Below are 18,498 nucleotides of genomic sequence, written 5' to 3'. Positions count from 1 at the left end.
AGAGGAGTGATGCCAGCTCACTGCTAGTGGGGCTGGCATCTGCCCCACATAATCCACGCCTGGCCAGTGAGGGTGGTGTCTGCCCTGTGGGCTGGCATCTGCCCCACATAATCCACGTCTGGCCAGTGAGGGTGGTGTCTGCCCTGTGGGCTGGCATCTTCCCCACACCATCAGTACGTGTCCAGCAGGTCCAGCATCTGACTCCCACCACCAGCATCTGCCCAGTGGGGACAGGATCCATCCAGTGGGCTGGCGTCTGTCCCACACCACCCGCATCTGCCCAGTGGGGCCGGCATCTGCCCATCGGCATTGGCGTCTGCCCACTGCCAGTGCCGGGCTGGCCAGCACTTGGCGGCAGGGCTCTCTCTGCCCTCCAGATCTCTTCGCCCCCGTCGCGTCGGTGGGGCTCAGCACTTGAGGAGCTGGGCTGTGTGGCAGAGCGGGGTCAGGGTTTGCGGGGCCGATCCCCCCGGGGCAGCTGGAGCTCTGGGTGGCACCGTGTCTCCCAGCCACAAACGCCGCCCCCCAGGCGCTGTGCTGGAGCCATGGCAGCTCCATGGGGAAGGAGTTCTGCTCTTCCCCACGCCGCCCCCCTTCCTCCTGCCCCTGTTGCTATGGAGAGTGGCTGAGGCCTGCAGCTCCACTGACCTGCCAAGGCTGTTTCCCAGGAGCGGGAGGAGGCAGGGCCAGGCCAGCCCGGCTGGAGCTGCCATTGGCGGCGCCAGGCACGTGAGCCACATTGGAATGCTAATGAATTATGGCATTTTTCTCCCCTGCTCGGCTGTCTGACGGGGAGAGGCAGCAGGAGAGCAGGGCACCGCCAGGCGCCCACTGGTAGGCGACGAGGTGTGGGAGCCAGGGAGCAGCTGCAGCTGCAGGGCCCGGGCGCACTGGCTCAGGCTGAGCTCTGCTGGCTTCAGGCCCCTGGCCTAGGGGAACCCAGCCAGAGCCCACTCCACGCACAAGCACCTTCAGCTTAACCCCTCGGAGGCCAGACTGTCATGGCTGGTGGGAGCAGCGCGTTAAGCTGCTTGGCACATGCCCTGCACACGCGCAGGCGGCAGGTACGTACCGCGGGGCCCTGGCCCCGGCAGCGGGCTTCGCACCTCCCGCTGGCCTTCCAAGAACCGCAGGCTGGGTGCGTGGCTCCAGAGCACGTGACCCAGAGTTGTCTGGGCCCAGGGCGTGAAAGGGAGCAGTGTTCGGTGGGTAGAGAAGGCACCTGGGAGTCAGGACTCGTGGTTCTCATCGCTGAGTCCCTGCCCTGCTCTCTGCCTCAGTTTCTCTGCTTGGGGTGATCATTCTGGCCCAGCTTTGTAAGGCACCTTGAGATGCTTAAATGAAATGCACCAGATAAGTGTAAAAGATGGCTATTACTAGCTCCTTTAAGCAGCCACCAAAGGGACCTGTGAGGTGTCAGTCACCTAATTAAGACAGGACTGTAATTAAAGGCTGAACATAATTATAGTAGGAATGTTTGTGGCACCTTAAAGCAGTGACCTAGGACAGGGGCATGCCTCCTGGAGGGGCGTTTGCTCGCACTCATTCCTCTGGATGAGCATGCTGGCTGATCCCCCATGCCTGTCCCTGTCTGCAAAGGGTTAATTAATACTTAATCTTGTCTCTTGGTGCCCTTTCTCTGCTGCCCTCCCTTCCCCATATGACATGCTGATTAGCTCGGGTCCACAAGGACCATGCCATGGGGACAACCCCGGCTCCGTGGCAGTTGCCGGTGAGGGAAAGGGAACCAGTGCAGCTGGCTGTGACTGTCTGATGGCTCTGCTGAGTGCCCTGTAAAACATTTCACTTTGATCCCCTAGTGCCGCTGATGCAGGCTCAGAGCCGATGGCAGAGGGAATTTTTGTGGCTCCGGGGTTGATAGTTGTTTGTTGCGTCTCCATGTGCTCTTGGTGGAGATAACCCAACCCTGGATTAGGGTGACCAGATGTCCCAATTTTATAGGGACAGTCCCGATTTTAGAGGGGCTTTTTCTTATATAGGCACCTATTACCCCTCCACCCCCGTCCCGATTTTTCACACTTGCCCTCTGGTCACCCTACCCTGGATTCTCTCATGCACTCGCCTTGGCCCAGCAGCTGCCCCGGGTCCTCGGCTGGTGAAACCCTGATGTGGATCCCCAAGGCTTGCGGAGCACAGATCTGCCTTGCTGTACACAGGGGACAGGTCTGCCTGCGGTGCCCCTTGTGTACCAAGAGCAGGCATGGAGCTGTGGTCCCTGGGGATTCCCAGCAAAGTGCTGATAGATTACACAGCTCATTCCTTGAATGGTCCTTCTCCACATGGCTCTTCGCTCCCTGTTCTGCCTGCCACTAGCCCATTGAGGCCGCTTGATGGGTTTGCTTTATGGCAGCCTGTCCAGGCTGGATTGTTTGAGACATTTTTATGGCACAGACCCAGGGGCAATCAGCTGGTGTGTTCATAGCTGACCTTAGACATCTCAAGGGTTCTGCCCCTCCCCCTGCCCTAGGACATGGTGGATTTGTTACAGCTGTTTGCTGTATGAGCTTCTCTGTGACTCCCGGGTGACGGATTCCTTCCTTGGCCTGTAGCATTCTCCACCTGCCTTACCTGATGATTGTATCAGCAGGATGCTCCAGGCCAGCTCTAGGGCATAGCCAGGGTTAGGGCCCTTCCTTCTATGAGTGGATCTGCTTAGAGAAAAACAAAGGAGGAAAGAGAAAAGTAAGTGGCTGGTTTCCTTACAATGCCCGTTCTCTGCCACTCCTCGCTCTGGGTATCTCCATTAACACAGTCATAACTTGGGCTAGGAATGTCACTACTAAGCACAGGCCTGGGCATCCAGTGCTGTGGGATCTGTTCCCAGCCCTGTAATCCCTTCACCCCACGGGGCCCCAGCTTCCATGAAATGAAGTTAGTGACGCTCACCCACATGGCAGCAGGGGCTGTGAGGCTGAATTAATTCATGGCTGGTCCCATAGAACATGGACTGTGCTGTTGTTGTTTCATTCTGTATCGGTTTCTTGCTTCCTGGGACTGGAGGAATGCTGGCCCACCAAAACCAGAACACAACTCTTAGACATAATGCTGGGCAGCGACAGAGAGCAGGATGGGATGTGCCTGCAGCTTGCTGGATGGCTGGCAGTAACAGCTAGAGCCGCCCCGCTTTGAGGACATATTTCCTGTTGTGTACGGCTTTACTTGCGTTCAAGAGAGTAACTGAGGCTCTCATAATCCCCACTTGGTTCTTCACAGCTTGGAAACCTCAGGCCAAATCCTTCTGTCCAGAGCCTCACTGAAATCCGTGGGAGCTTTGCCTGTGAAAGGATTGAGGGATCAAACTTGCACTCATTGGGGCTGATGGCAAAACTCCTATGGACTTTGACATCAACAGAATCTGTTCTGGAGGATCAGGCCCTCGGGGTGTGAGGAGGCAGAGGCGTTGAATGAACCTGTGTTATGCTAGCACCCAGAGGCCGATGTTGACTGAAGGTTCCAAGATCTGGCTTGGATAAGCAAGCTCTTTGGATCGTCTTGGGGCTGAACAGAGGCCAAGTCCAGAGCCTTTCTCCTGGTTTTTCCACTGAGACCTGTAAGCTGAGTTCAAGGAGGTGATTTGCAAAATCCTTTCTGGTTAAAGCTCAGAGCACCAGCCAGACAGCCTGGGATGTGACTGCAGGCAGGACCCCAGTCTGCGAGCTAGGGCAGGCCATTCCCAGCTGAGAGCTCATGTCCCTGCTGGCCAGGCAGTGCCCAAGTTGGTTGACATGCAGGCTCTGTGTAAGGCATGGCCACTCCAGAGTCTCACCTGATTGGTTGGTAGGTTAAGAAGCTAGACTGTGTGTGTCAGCTTTTTACAATAAAGCATCCTGAGTGGACGATAAGCTGACCGGGCTGGTGAGCGCACAGGCCTGCTTGGAACAGAGGGTGGTGTGGAATATGGATATTGGAGCGGGTAGCTCCCTCCTCAGGAAAACGAATATCACCCTCTGGGATAGGCGACGTGCTCCAGGGGAAAGCACAAGGCCAGAGCCATGGTTCGGCCTTACGGTGTGAGCTACAGGGACACCGTGTGTCCGTCTGTCTGCAAGGTGGAAGACGGTTTCTCCATGGCGTCAGTGAGAGTGGTGAATGGGAGGGATGAGTGGCATGGCAAACAAGTGAAGGTTCCCTTAGCTGGCTGTTCTCACCCTTCTAGGGCTTTGTGGGGCTAAGTGTTTCACTTACACAACCTCACCTGGTTGCTAGTGACTCTTAGGGTACGTCCGCACTACAGCACTGCAGCAGTGCCACTGTAGCACTATAGTGTAGACGCTTTCTCCATCGACGGAAGGGGGGTTCCACCAAGGTAGTTAATCCACATCCCTGAGAGGCGGTCACTAGGTTGACGGAAGACTTTTTCCATTGGTCTAAATGCATCTACACCAACCGTTAAGTCAAAGCATGACATTTGTCATAGCCCGGAGTGATGTGGGTAAGTCAGTGTAATTTGTAGGTGTAGACTTGGCCTTATTGCACGGGGAGGAAGGATGGCCCAGTGGTTCAGGCAGAGGCATGGGACTTAGAAGAACCAAGATCAAGTCCTTGCTCCTCTGCGGACTCCTTGTGTGAGTGGGGGCAAGTCATGTAAGCCCTGCTGATTTCAGTGAGAGCTGGGTGCCTCTCTAGGATCTGGGCCATAGCTTCTGGGTGCCTCTGTTCAGCAGCTGTAAAGTGGAGATAATGGCTCTGTGGAGCTGGGCTAGGGAAGGTGCTCAGATAGTCCAGTGGTATGTGCCTTGTAAGTAACATAGAGGGGGATTGTATAGCTAATGCTTTTCATTCGTAGATCTCCAAGTTCATCAATATCATTAGCCCCATTTTACAGATGGATAAACTGAGAGAGAGAGAGAGAGGGAAGGAACATGCCCATGGCTGTACAACCTCTCAGTGGTAGAACTGGTCTCTCAGCTAATGCCCTCGCTCTAGACCATAGAATCATAGAATCATAGAATATCAGGGTTGGAAGGGACCTCAGGAGGTCATCTAGTCCAACCCCCTGCTCAAAGCAGGACCAATCCCCAACTAAATCATCCCAGCCAGGGCTTTGTCAAGCCTGATCTTAAAGATATCTAAGGAAGGAGATTCCACCACCTCCCTAGGTAACGCATTCCAGAGTTTCACCATCCTCCTAGTGAAAAAGTTTTTCCTAATATCCAACCTAAACCTCCCCCACTACAACTTGAGACCATTACTCCTTCTTCTGTCATCAGCTACCACTGAGAACAGTCTAGATCCATCCTCTTTGGAACCCCCTTTCAGGTAGTTGAAAGCAGCTATCAAATCCCCCCTCATTCTTCTCTTCCGCAGACTAAACAATCCTAGTTCCCTCAGCCTCTCCTCAGAAGTCATGTGTTCCAGTCCCCTAATCATTTTTGTTGCCCTCCACTGGACTCTTTCCAATTTTTCCACATCTTCTTGTAGTGTGGGGCCCAAAACTGGACACAGTACTCCAGATGAGGCCTCACCAATGTCGAATAGAGGGGAACGATCACGTCCCTCGATCTGCTGGCAATGTCCCTACTTATACATCCCAAAATGCCCTTGGCCTTCTTGGCAACAAGGGCACACTGTTGACTCATATCCAGCTTCTCGTCCACGGTCACCCCTAGGTCCTTTTCTGCAGAACTGCTGCCGAGCCATTCGGTCCCTAGTCTGTAGCGGTGCATGGGATTCTTCCGTCCTAAGTGCAGGACTCTGCACTTGTCCTTGTTGAACCTCATCAGATTTCTTTTGGCCCAATCCTCTAATTTGTCTAGGGCCCTCTGTATCCTATCTCTACCCTCAAGCGTATCTACCTCTCCTCCCAGGTTAGTGTCATCTGCAAACTTGCTGAGGGTGCAATACACACCATCCTCCAGATCATTAATGAAGATATTGAACAAAACCGGCCCCAGGACCGACCCTTGGGGCACTCCACTTGATACTGGCTGCCAACTAGACATGGGGCCATTGATCACTACCCGTTGAGCCCAACAATCTAGCCTACTTTCTATCTACCTTATAGTCCATTCATCCAGCCCATACTTCTTTAACTTGCTGGCAAGAATACTGTGGGAGACCGTGTCAAAAGCTTTGCTAAAGTCAAGGAACAACACATCCACCACTTTCCCCTCATCCACAGAGCCAGTTATCTCGTCATAGAAGGCAATTAGATTAGTTAGGCATGACTTGCCCTTGGTGAATCCATGCTGGCTGTTCCTGATCACTTTCCTCTCCTCTAAGTGCTTCAGAAGTGATTCCTTGAGGACCTGCTCCATGGTTTTTCCAGGGACTGAGGTGAGGCTGACTGGCCTGTAGTTCCCCGGATCCTCCTTCTTCCCTTTTTTAAAGATGGGCACTACATTAGCCTTTTTCCAGTCGTCCAGGACTTCCCCCAATCGCCATGAGTTTTCAAAGATAATGGCCAATGGCTTTTTGCAATCACATCCACCAACTCCTTTAGCACTCTCGGATGCAGCACATCCGGCCCCATGGACTTGTGCTCATCCAGCTTCTCTAAATAGTCCCGAACCACTTCTTACTCCACAGAGGGCTGGTCACCTCCTCCCCATGCTGTGCTGCCCAGTGCAGTAGTCTGGGAGCTGACCTTGTTCGTGAAGACAGAGGCAAAAAAAGCATTGAGTACATTAGCTTTTTCCACATCCTCTGTCACTAGGTTGCCTCCCTCATTCAGTAAGGAGCCCACACTTTCCTTGACTTCCTTCTTGTTGCTAACATACCTGAACAAACCCTTCTTGTTACTTTTAACATCTCTTGCTAGCTGCAACTCCAGGTGTGATTTGGCCTTCCTGATTTCACTCCTGCATGCCCGACCACACTGAGGGGATGATCTTCCACGGCTAACGCCAACCCAGGAAGGGTTTCTCAGGTTGCTTTCCTAGAAGCTAAATAGTGCTAACAAAAAGCTTATGGTTTGAGTATAAAAATGTAGGGCAGGAAAAGACCCAGAGGAAAGGAGGAAGGGGCTACTAGGCCTGGTTGTGTTGGGGGCCCCTGGCAAAGGAAGGAAGCAGCACCAAAAGGTTGCCACAAAATTCTTTCTCTTATGGTACGTTTGAGTAGCATTCAAAAGGTGGACTGGGGACCCGAGCCTGTGACGTGCTCTGCACCCTTAGCTCCCATTGACTTTGGAGATGAAAGGACATTCAGCACCGTGCAAGTGCTGGGCCCATGCAGCAAATACTGGAATGGGCCATGTGTGGCTGATCATACTATCCAGCTTTTTTATATATATCTGAGTGTAAGTCTATGGCCTGGAATTTCACAATCAGGATGTACCTGGAAAGAGTGAGTAGGCGTGTGACCATCCATGTGTCTGATCTTTGCCATTGTTCCTTTAGGGCTCTGACATTTTCTGAAGCACTAATGAGATTTTGGGCCCTGACATTTTCTGAAGCACTAATGAGATTTTACCTGTGATCTGAATCTTTTTCTGTTGCTTCTAAAGTTTCTTCTCTGAGAAGTGGCAATGAAAGGGAGAGAACTTTATTGAGAAGGCTTTGATAAAATGCAAGAGCGAAATTCAATAGCTGGAGTCTTGGAAAGCTGGCATTTGTGCCTGCTGATGAATACAAACCTGCAGCACTCAAGTAGTGATAATACCTGGCTCTTATCTAGCACTTTTCAGCCCTAGAGCTCAAAGCACCTTAGAGTGCAGGTCAGTATCATTATCTCCACTTTACAGGTCAGTGATGTGACTGACCAAGATCATCCAGCAGCCCAGTAGCAGAGCCAGGAATATAAACCAGGCCTCCTGAATCCCAGCCCAGGGCTCACTGGTTTCCCCCAGGTCTCCAGTGTGGAAATTAGGGCTGGGAACCTCTCTTCTTCCAGAAAAAAGATTGTATATATAAAGTCTGCTGCAGCTTCCACGGTATGCATCCGATGAAGTGAGCTGTAGCTCACGAAAGCTTATGCTCAAATAAATTGGTTAGTCTCTAAGGTGCCACAAGTACTCCTTTTCTTTTTGCGAATACAGACTAACACGGCTGTTACTCTGAAAAAAGATTCTGCAGCTCAGAAGACAAAAACATTGATTGACATGAGTGAGTCAGGACCTCAGTGCACTGTGACCTGTATTGGCTGCCTGCGGGACTCTGGGTGGCTTAGGGTCTCAGGTCAAGAGTAACCTAGTGCCTCACTGGCATTCTGTAATCAGTGGAGGGGTTCCCTTGGAAGGGAGAGGGGGCTGCTGGCACAGTACCCTCTACGTGAGAGCCTCTTCTTCTGAAACCTGGGTGCCAACCTGCTGGAATCTTTGGCTTCTCCTTCCCAGCTGAGAGCTGGGGGAGGCTGCAGTGTGAGGAAGGGGGCATCCTTTTTGGCACAGCTGATTGGTGTGTTTTTGCCATAGGGGTGTGGCTGAATCTGGGTGGGTCTCTGCAGTTGCAATGAGTGGCTGTGAAAGTGCTCAGAGCTGATGTTCTAGCTCTGAGAGCTGTTGGGCAGGGCCTTTTTTTTTTAAACAAATCCAAAGGCTGGAGAAAGACTGGCCCAGTGGCTGGCGCACTAGCCTGAGCTGCTAGGAAGAGGTGAGCTCTAACCCAGACTCCCTGTGTGACCTTGAGTAACTCATTACAGCTCCATGCCTCAGTTTCCCATCTGTGCAATGGGGCTAATAGGCCGAGCTCGCAGGGGTGTTGGAGGATAAATGCATTAAGGGTTGTGAGATGCTGTGACACAGCAGTGATGGTGGCCATGGGAGTACCTGAGAGAGGGGAAATGCAGGATTTCAGCACAGGTCCTGAGATGTGGGCAGTCAGAGCCCTCAGTACCCCAGAGCAACTAAGAAATCACTGGAGGCAAGATTTCTAAAAATGGCCTAAAGTCAGATTCCTGTATCCTTAATCAGGCACCCATTTTCTGCAGTGCTGAGCACCCAGCGACGTCAGTGAGGTTACTCCAGATCCGCCAGTGCATGGAGCTCAGACTCTGGCTTGCTTGAGAGGAACAGCTCCCTGCTTGAGATGTCTGCCTGGTACCAACCTGCTCTCACCCTTTGGGAACTGGGTGAGGAGGACACTGGGCATTGCAAAGGGAGTCTCCAGAGAGGACAGGATCTGGAGTCAGTCAAATGAGCTTAGCTGAAGCCTGTGTCTCTGTTTACTTCACCGCGAGCCACCTGTGCTGAGGGACGGGAGCTTTGTAGTAGGGACTTTCTTCCTGTTTGAGGAGAGCGGGAGGATTGCTCTCACTGATGAGAAGCAAATATATGCGAGATCTCGGCACGTCAGGGAGATGCTAATACATACAGTCAATTCCTGCTTCTTCCTTTGTGTGGCTGGGGCTAAGAAACCAAAGCCCTGTGCTGCATTTACCACAAGCCTATCCATCTTCTCCTGCCTGTCTCATGGCTCTCCGTCCTCTCTCTGCCCCTAAAACAGACCTGTCAGGGGAACGACCCCCATCCAACTCACATTGGGGAATGGGAAAATGCAAAATATCCCTCCAGAAACCTCACCCCCTTTGCCAAAATCCAGCCCCTCCCCCATCTCCTAGCTTGTTGCCCCCCCCCCCATGAGCATGGGCTATTGGAAAAGAAAAAACATGTTGGAAAGAGAGTGAGTGCCCAGGGCACAGCCAGTGGCCCCTGGGCATGGCCTGGGGGAGCCTGCCATGCTCTCCATGGTGCCCAGGCACCCCAAAGTCCTCTCCTGGGCTCTCCATGGTACAGCTGGCCAGCAGCAGTCTCCAGGGTGCTGTCCATGGTACACAGGTCTGGTCAGTGGTGCCCTGCAGTGCTGTCCGTGGTACACGTACAGGCTGCGCCGTGGGCCTTAGTTACATGTCAGGCCACGTGTGACTCCTGACTGTGAATGGCCCTTCCCATGGCACCATCCATGGGACATCAGTGCGGCCCCTGGTGCTCTCCAGAGCGTGCGGTGCCCTGCAGCACTCTCACTGCACAGAGACAAGCCACCGGGCTTTTTGTGGTATAGACGTGGAGCCCACAGGGGTCTCCTATGGCGAGATCCAGGCTGTGGGGTGCTGCCGTGTTCTGCTTGCTGCTCTCCAAGGGTGAGGGTGCAGCCCACGGTGCTCTCAGGGGATATACGTGTGTTCTCCATGGTACATGGTGCAGTGCCGGTCTCTCTGGTGTCTCTCCTGGCCTCACCTACCATCACTTCGGGAAATAAGGGGCTCTCAGTGTTTCTGCTGGAAGGCACTGACTTTGGGAGACATTAATGCCTGGGGGGCTTCTCATTATTCCTCCATAAGTGTCTGACAGGGGAGAACGTCTGTGGTGGTGCAGCCGTGTCGGCCCAGGACATTAGTGAGACAAGGTGGAGGAGGCCATATCTTTTATTGGACCTGCTTCTGTTAGAGAGAGAAACAAGCTGGGGAGCTGCACAGAGCTCTGCTCCGGGGCAGGGTGAGGCTGTATCGGGCTCCGAGGCCGAAATCCTTAGCAACCTAGAATTTGCGTCACTAGGCACAACAGTGCAGAACTGTCACTGGCCCAGGTCCATGGGTAGAGCTTTTCCGCGCATCAGGAACAGGCAGTCTGGGCTTCCTACCCGGTGAGGCTCCAGGTCCCGTTGTTCGTGCCAGGAACAGGAGCACGTGAATGTGCTTAATCTGGGAGCGGCACATTCTGGGCTGTGTATCAGTAAAACAGTTCCAAGGGCTGCTGCGCCTTTGAACCTTCTAGGTGTGAGCACCCCCAGAGGTACCAGACGGCAGCGATTTTCTCACGGAGACTAGTGCGCCCCAGACACTTTGATCTCCCTGCCCTTGTCTCTCCTTTCCTTTTATCATTCCGTCCCCACTTTTTATCTAGCTTCCCCAGTGGGGCCAGCTCTGCAAGCCTCTCCCAAAGTTGTAACAGGAAGGGTCTCTCGTCTCCATGCCAGGACAGGTAGGAAGGTGCTTGACTAGATTTTGCCCTCCGTTCCTCTTACCCTGGGCCTAGATCCCCAAAGGTACCTAAGCATCTAACTCTCACTGGCATCAATGGGAGTTAGGAGCCTAAATACCTTTGGGGATCTGGGCCCTGCTGCCTTAGGCAGACCCATCAAATGAACTGCACATGCTGCAAGGTGCGGGCAGAGGCCAGCACTGGGAGCTAGGATGTGGGCCTGGCCCCCCCCACTGACACTGCTGTGGGTTCGGCGTAACCTCACCAGTGTTGCCCAGGCTGGTGTCAGTCTGGTGCAAAGAGGCACTCAGGCAGGTCGCAGATGTGGCTGTTTGCTCAGCACTGTCTTCCCCATTCAAGGAGGATAGAGAGGATCTTACATTTGATGGGAGGGTGCCTAAGGGCTTTCTGAACCATGCTGCTTGTACCAAGCTCTGTGCAGCCTGGGAATCAGCCAGAAGAGCCAGGCAGCCCCTCTGGGGGGACTGGGGAACTGCAACACTGCACAGCACTTCAGGGAATGAAGCGAGGAAGAACCTCGACCCCGTTGCAATGGCAGGGAGAGAGTTAGGTCAGAAGCGGGTTGTAAAGGGGCCACCAAATGAAATTAATGGGTAGCAAGTTTAAAACAAATAAAAGGAAGTTCTTCACTCAGCGCACAGTCAACCTGTGGAACTCCTTGCCTGAGGAGGTTGTGAAGGCTAGGACTATAACAGGGTTTAAAAGAGAACTGGATAAATTCATGGAGGTTAAGTCTATTAATGGCTATTAGCCAGGATGGGTAAGGAATGGTGTCGCTAGCCTCTGTTTGTCAGAGGGTGGAGACGGATGGCAGGAGAGAGATCACTTGATCATTACCTGTTAGGTTCACTCCTTGTAGGGCACCTGGCACTGGCCACGGTCAGTAGACAGGATACTGGGCTGGATGGACCTTTGTTCTGACCCAGTATGGCCATTCTTATGTTTTTCTTATGTTAGGTTTGAATTCTGCCAGGGCATTGGGGTGGCATCTTGCCTCTTGCAGACAGTGCCCAGGAATCTTTGCCATCACTGTGTGTATATTTAATAACATCTGCCACACACCCAACCCATCTCTCCCATCCGTGGAGTGCAGTCCAAGCACCCTGCATATAATGCTGCCTCTTGTTGCTCTGTTCTTAGCAATGCTCCCATAGTCTGCTTCATGCCTGCAGCTCCTGCACTAGACTCCTTTCCAGCAGCCCTGGCCCTGCAGTTCCAGCCCCCAAGGGGGCTTGTTGTTCCATGGTGCATGACGGGGGACGCCATCAGCCCAAAGTCTCCATCCTGTTGAGATCAGGCGCCAAATTAGGCAAGTGTTTTGGTAGTCCTGGTGCAAGTGGGATGGCATCTTAATGGCATGGAGGGCATCACATGGTGACAGTACCTCTGTATGTGTCACCGCAGCACACACGAGGCAGCTCAGCCCCCCAGTACTGGTATTTTAGAGGTGGGGGCAGCAGAGGGAAGTGACTGCCCCAGGGTCACACAGGGAGTCAGTGTCAGATATAGACTCCCCTGACACTCAGTCCCCTGCTCTAATCACTAGGCCACATTGCCACCCTTTCATAATTCAGGATCTCATTAGCACGAGGAGAAGAGATTTGGCCATTCTGGTATCTGCTTCCTAGCCCAACAGCCCCTCCTGCAGCAAAACCCAGTGGTGTGACCTCAGGCCTGCTACCCGCTCTGTGGTTACCAAGTGGGGCCTGTTCCCAGTAGGACAACACTGCTGTCACTGTACTGCCCTTAGCATCACGGGGGCAGGGGCAGCTGTTATTCTTGTCAGGTGATTTTCTGTTACTCAGACTGCAGTGCAGTGACCTGGATCCCCCTCCCCTCCCCAGCCCACAACCACCACGGAGCCTGTGCAGCAGAGGGAGGACCCTCCCCCCCACCCCAGGAAGAAACATCAGCTCTTTTAATCACAGATTCATAGAATATCAGGGCTGGAAGGGACCTCAGGAGGCCATCTAGTCCAACCCCCTGTTCAAAGCAGGACCAATCCCCAACTAAATCATCCCAGCCAGGGCTTTGTCAAGCCTGACCTTAAAAACCTCTAAGGAAGGAGATTCCACCACCTCCCTAGGTAACGCATTCCAGTGCTTCACCACCCTCCTAGTGAAAAAGTTTTTCCTAATATCCAACCTAAACCTCCCCCACTGCAACTTGAGACCATTACTCCTTGTTCTGTCATCAGCTACCACTGAGAACAGTCTAGATCCATCCTCTTTGGAACTCTTTTAATCTACTATTAGGCTCCCATTTGCACAGCACCAGCTCCCCAAGGCTTAATCTGCCCCAGTCCCTGCAGAGCCATTGTACAGGGCAAGCAGCTCAGGCAGATGAGGGAGGGAGGGAGCCTAGAAATCTCTGACATTCCTGCATGTGTGTCACTTTCCCCTCCCCCAGCGCAGCTGGCTGAGCCCCTCCTCACACCCAGCCTGCCTCGAGTGCTGGTCCAGTCCTGGCCTTTCCAGCTGCCCTGCAGTCTGACCTGTTCTCATGCCTCTCCTGGAGGCCTGGCTCTCCCGGTGCCCCCAGATTGGTACCAGGGATCGGTGCAGCACCCACTCAGCGATGGAGTGATGCAGGCAGGCTGGGCCCGGCTCTTGGCTCGGCCATGCCGGGATTACTGTGCTGATAGAGAGGGGAATTGCACCCGCTGCACCCTGCCGGGGCCTGGTCACTATTCTTAGGGCTTGTCCGAGGGGGGAGAGAATCAAAGTCCCTGGGGGCCTGATTCTCACTTCTCTAGAGCCCTTCTGTGCTGCACTGATAGGGGCCTAGGAGTGTTTGTGACTCTAAGTGACTGCCACTCAGTGGCCCCTTGGCCTGCCAGAGCAGGATAAATGAGGATTCAGGCCATTGGCCTGACTTCTCATTCTGTGTATCCCAAAAGCACCTGCTGACCCCTGCTGAGGTTGGGGCCCCATTGAGCTGGGCGCCACCCACGCCCCTAGTGAGAGACAGTCCCTGTGCTAAAGATCCCCCCTCAATAGAACAGACAGACCAGCAGTGTGGGAAATGGGCAGAGAGGAGCAGGCCTGACCCACAGTCACCAGGGATCTGGTGGCGAAGACAGGACTAGAGCCAGAGGGAAGATCTTCAGCCTTGCTCTGGCCCCTGCGTTCTACACCAGCCGGCCACAGTGGGGCAAAGGGGTTGTTGCAGCCATGTCTGGCTGGGGAGGGCTCTTCCAGTGCAGGACCTGTGGCTCGCAGCTGTCAGGCTGCCCTCTGTGGCCTGTCCCAGGCTGTGGCGGAGGGCTGTGTAGGGTGAAACTGGGGCAGGAGGGATGCCCTAGAGATGGGGCTATGGCACACAGCACTGTGGGGATGCCCAGCAGCCCACTGGGCAGCCCCAGGGCAGCTGCTGTAACTTAGGCCCCAGGACTGTCTGAGTGACATCGGCAGTTCGGCCTGCCCCTACCGCAGCCCAGGACTGGGAGGACACAGGGGCAGTACAAAGACACCTTACATCCCTCGCCTTGGATGGCACCATCGGCCCGGGTCCCCCCAATCGGCGTCCTGTGTCCTGCCCACTAGGCCACAGCCAGCACCTCATGAGGGCAGGCCCCAATGAGAGAAAGCAATGGAAACGTCAACGGCTGAGCAAGTGGGAGGAGAACTCAGAGGGCGAGGGTCCCAGAGGGCTACACCAAGATCTGAAGGGACAAATGGGGAATGGCCAGATCCAATCTCTGATTCCAGGGGCAGGGGGTGGTTCATCGCAGCAAAGCACTTCTCTCTGGGAGTGTGAGAGGCGGCCCTGACACAGGGACACGTCCGGTGGATGGCGCCCGGGTGCTCTCTCAACTTCACAGGTGACCCCAGAGCGTGACAGCTTTCAGTGGGTTCCTGGGCCCCATGCTGAGCCCCGCCTGGCATGATCACCGTGGGACACACGTTTACGTGGAGGGCATGCAGGCCCAGATGCGGATGTGTAGCTGTCTAGGGCTTTGAGTGAACGAGGCACAAACCAACCTCAACCTTCTCTCAGTCCCTGAACAACCAGGGCTCACAAGTCCTGTCCCACAGCACTATCCTCACCTCTGGCTGCTGGCCCTCTTGGGGCAGGGGGAGATTGACCCAGTCACTTGCTCCCCACTTCTGCCTGTGCACGCAGTGACTGTAGCAGTGTGATCTGGGGGCTCCCAAGCCTCCTGCAATGGGATCTGCAGCCAGAGCAGGGGGAGCCGCTGTCTGACCACACACAGCTGTGAGAGGATGGGGGGAGATGTGACTAAGCTCAGGGGTGCTCAGATCTAAGGGGTTGGTTTGCTGCAGCTGAGAAAAGGGGCCCAGGAGGAGGTTTGGCTCTGGAACAGCCTCCCTGGTCGGGGCTATCTCGCTCCACAGAGACCTCACTTCAGCCTTACCTCAGTCCCTGGAAAAATCGTGGAGCAGGTCCTCAAGGAATCACTTCTGAAGCACTGAGAGGAGAGGAAAGTGATCAGGAACAGTCAGCATGGATTCACCAAAGGCAAGTCATACCTGACTAATCTAATTGCCTTCTATGACAAGAGAACTGGCTCTGGATGAGGGGAAAGCAGTGGACGTGTTATTCCTTGACTCCCACAGTATTCTTGCCAACAAGTTAAAGAAGTATGGGCTGGACGAATGCACTATAAGGTGGATAGAAAGCTGGCTAGATCGCCAGGCTCAACGGGTAGTGATAAATGGTTCCATGTCTAGTTGGCAGCCGGTATCAAGCAGAGTGCCCCAAGGGTCAGTCCTGGGGCCGGTTTTGTTCAATATCTTCATTAATGATCTGGAGGATGGCGTGAATTGCACACTCAAACTGGGAGGAGAGTTAGATATGCTGGAGGGTAGGGATAGGATACAGAGGGACCTAGACAAATTAGAGGATTGGGCCAAAAGAAATCTGATGAGGTTCAACAAGGACAAGTGCAGAGTCCTGCACTTAGGATGGAAGAATCCCATGCACCGCTACAGACTAGGGACCAAATGGCTCGGCAACAGTTCTGCAGAAAAGGACCTAGGGGTGACAGTGGATGAGAAGCTGGATATGAGTCAACAGTGTGCCCTTGTTGCCAAGAAGGCCAATGGCATTTTGGGATGTATAAGTAGGGGCATTGCCAGGAGATCGAGGGACGTGATCATTCTCCTCTATTCGACATTGGTGAGGCCTCATCTGGAGTACTGTGTCCAGTTTCTGGTGGGAGGACACCCCAGGGCGGGGGGAGCAGGGGGCTGTGGGTCGGGGCTGAGTTCATCAGCAGAGCTGTAGATGACATCAGCCTGAATTTATACCGGCCACTCTCCCGTTCTCTCAGTGGTGATGGGGGGTTGGGGGGCGTATAAACCCCACCCTGGTTAATCAGTGGTTAACAGGGACCTTAGCCCAGCTAGGCCCCTGGGTGGCACCACTGGACAGTGGTTATCAAAGCCCGCTATGGGGAGATGGGCCTCCCAGAAGGCAGGAGCACAGGGAAGTGGGGGACAATGATTGGGGGAGGGAGCTGAGAGCAGCCCAGGAGGCCTGGAGCCAGAACTACAGGGTCCTGAGAAGGTCTGGGATGCAGGGCCAGCGGAGCCTGGGCCAAGGCATGCTGTCCTGAGCAGAGACAAAGCCTAAGGGTGTCTGGACTGAAGCTGGGGGAATGGCGGAGAGGCGCTGCAGGGGAGGGGAGATTCCAGGGAGATGCCTGGCAGGCTGTGCCAGGAAGAGCTTTGCAGACACTAGGGCTGAGCCCCAGCACGAAGCCCTGGGAAGGTGGGTGGGGCTGGGACAGGAAGCCAGGGGAGCTGAGGGTGGCAGGGGAGGCTGCCCAGGACAGGGAAAACCCTAGATATGAAGCTCCAGGAGATGGCAACTTGCCCTGCAGCAGGCCCGAGAAAGGGTTCAGTCTGGAGCTGAGCATGAGAAAGGACCAAGCTGCCGGAGCCAAGTAGTTCTCGCCATGGCGAGCCCACAGCGGGTTCAGTCACATGCTGGGAGCTGAGTGAACACTGGAGTGGGTACTGTGCTGAGATCCCTAGTGAGGGGCTGTGGGTCTCAGTGACCCCCAGGAACAGGGGCAGGAGAGACGGAACTTTGGGCTTTGATTTGTGTGGATGTGGGATTGGAGAACCTGGCAGGGCTGGGAGTGAGAGGTGGGCTGGCCGGAGGGCCAAATTGCTGGAAGGGACGCACCATCACAGGGCTGTGGCCAGGGGCCCTGGGAGAACAGAGATGCTACGCCACACCCAAGCACGAGGGGGCACAAGGGGGAGAGTCTTCCCTCCCACACAGCGCGATGCACACTCTGGGTGTGCTTCCCCCCACCTCATGCCGGGCCAAATTCTCCTCCGCACAAGCTGTGCCCCAGTTTGACTCATGGATGCTCCTGACTTGCCAGGCTGGGAGTGAGAGGGGAACCAGGTGTTAGCATTGGGATCCACCCACCCTGCTCTCCCTCTCCCTGGGTGGGAGTGATCTCAGGCCGTGGGAAGGGGACGGTCTCACATGGCTCCAGGGAGGTCGAGCTGATGGCAGCCCAGACAGAGGTGCTGTGCCCTGGCTTGTTGCTTTCTGATGCACGGGGAGGGGCGGGGGGTGTGAAACGTTGTGGGCTTTGCTTAGAAATAGCAGTGTATTGAGTCTGGTGCCCCGAGACTCCTTGGGTATGTCTGAGATGTCTGTTGGGAAGGGGCAGGGGTGTTGAGATGGGATTATTCACAGCCACCTATGGGATTTGGACACCCAATGAATGGGAAATGAGTATCCACATCTCTCTGAAGGCTTTGGAAAATCCCAGCCTGTATCTTTAACCAAGCTGCCCTTTCTTCAGTGAGTCCTGCACTTAGGACAGAAGAATCCCATGCACTGCTACAGACTAGGGACCGAATGGCTAGGCAGCAGTTCTGCAGAAAAGGACTTAAGGGTTACAGTGGATGAGAAGCTGGATAGGAGTCAATAGTGTGCCGTTGTTGCCAAGAAAGCTAACGGCATCTTGGACTGTATAAATAGGAGCATTGCCAGCAGATTGAGGGATGTGATCCTTCCCCTCTATTCAGCACTGGTGAGGCCTCATCTGCAGTACTGTATGCAGTTTCGGGCCCCACACTACAAGAAGGATGTGGAAAAATTGGAAAGAGTCCAGCGGAGGGCAACAAAAATGATTAGGGGACTGGAACACATGACTTATGAGGAGAGGCTGAGGGAACTGGGATTGTTTAGTCTGCGGAAGAGAAGAATGAGGGGGGATTTGATAGCTGCTTTCAACTACCTGAAGGGGGGTTTCAAAGAGGATGGATCTAGATTGTTCTCAGTGGTAGCAGATGACAGAACAAGGAGTAATGGTCTCAAGTTGCAGTGGGGGAGGTTTAGGTTGGATATTAGGAAAAACTTTTTCACGAGGAGAGTGGTAAAGCACTGGAATGGGTTCCCTAGGGAGGTGGTGGAATCTCCTTTCTTAGAAGTTTTTAAGGTCAGGCTTGACAAAGCCCTGGCTGGGATGATTTAGTTGGGGTTGGTCCTGCTTTGAGCAGGGGATTGGACTAAATGACCTCCTGATATTCTATGATTCTATGATTCTCCCAAGTGTCCCTTAGGCACTGGAGTTAAATAGGCATTAACGCAAAGAACAAAATCCC

The 18,498-nt window shown here is 54.1% G+C and overlaps 1 protein-coding gene across 4 annotated transcripts in view; it reads left to right on the top strand.

The window, feature by feature from the left end:
* The first annotated feature begins 780 nt into the window (after window positions 1–780).
* The window catches only part of PHC2 (polyhomeotic homolog 2), a 141,028-nt gene continuing 123,310 nt past the window's right edge, over window positions 781–18,498 (top strand). For 3 of the 4 annotated variants that reach the window (XM_073317239.1, XM_073317238.1, XM_073317237.1), the window contains exon 1: window positions 781–1,064. The gene's annotated coding sequence lies outside the window, so the exon portion shown is untranslated. The remainder of the gene's footprint in view (window positions 1,065–18,498) is intronic. The other variant, XM_073317240.1, reaches the window with a different exon arrangement.

The sequence above is a fragment of the Lepidochelys kempii genome, chromosome 18 (genome assembly GCF_965140265.1).
Source record: "Lepidochelys kempii isolate rLepKem1 chromosome 18, rLepKem1.hap2, whole genome shotgun sequence".
Classification (NCBI taxonomy): domain Eukaryota; kingdom Metazoa; phylum Chordata; order Testudines; family Cheloniidae; genus Lepidochelys; species Lepidochelys kempii.
The sequence above is the reverse complement of the archived record's forward strand: the minus strand, read 5'-3'. Positions and strand labels throughout refer to the sequence as shown.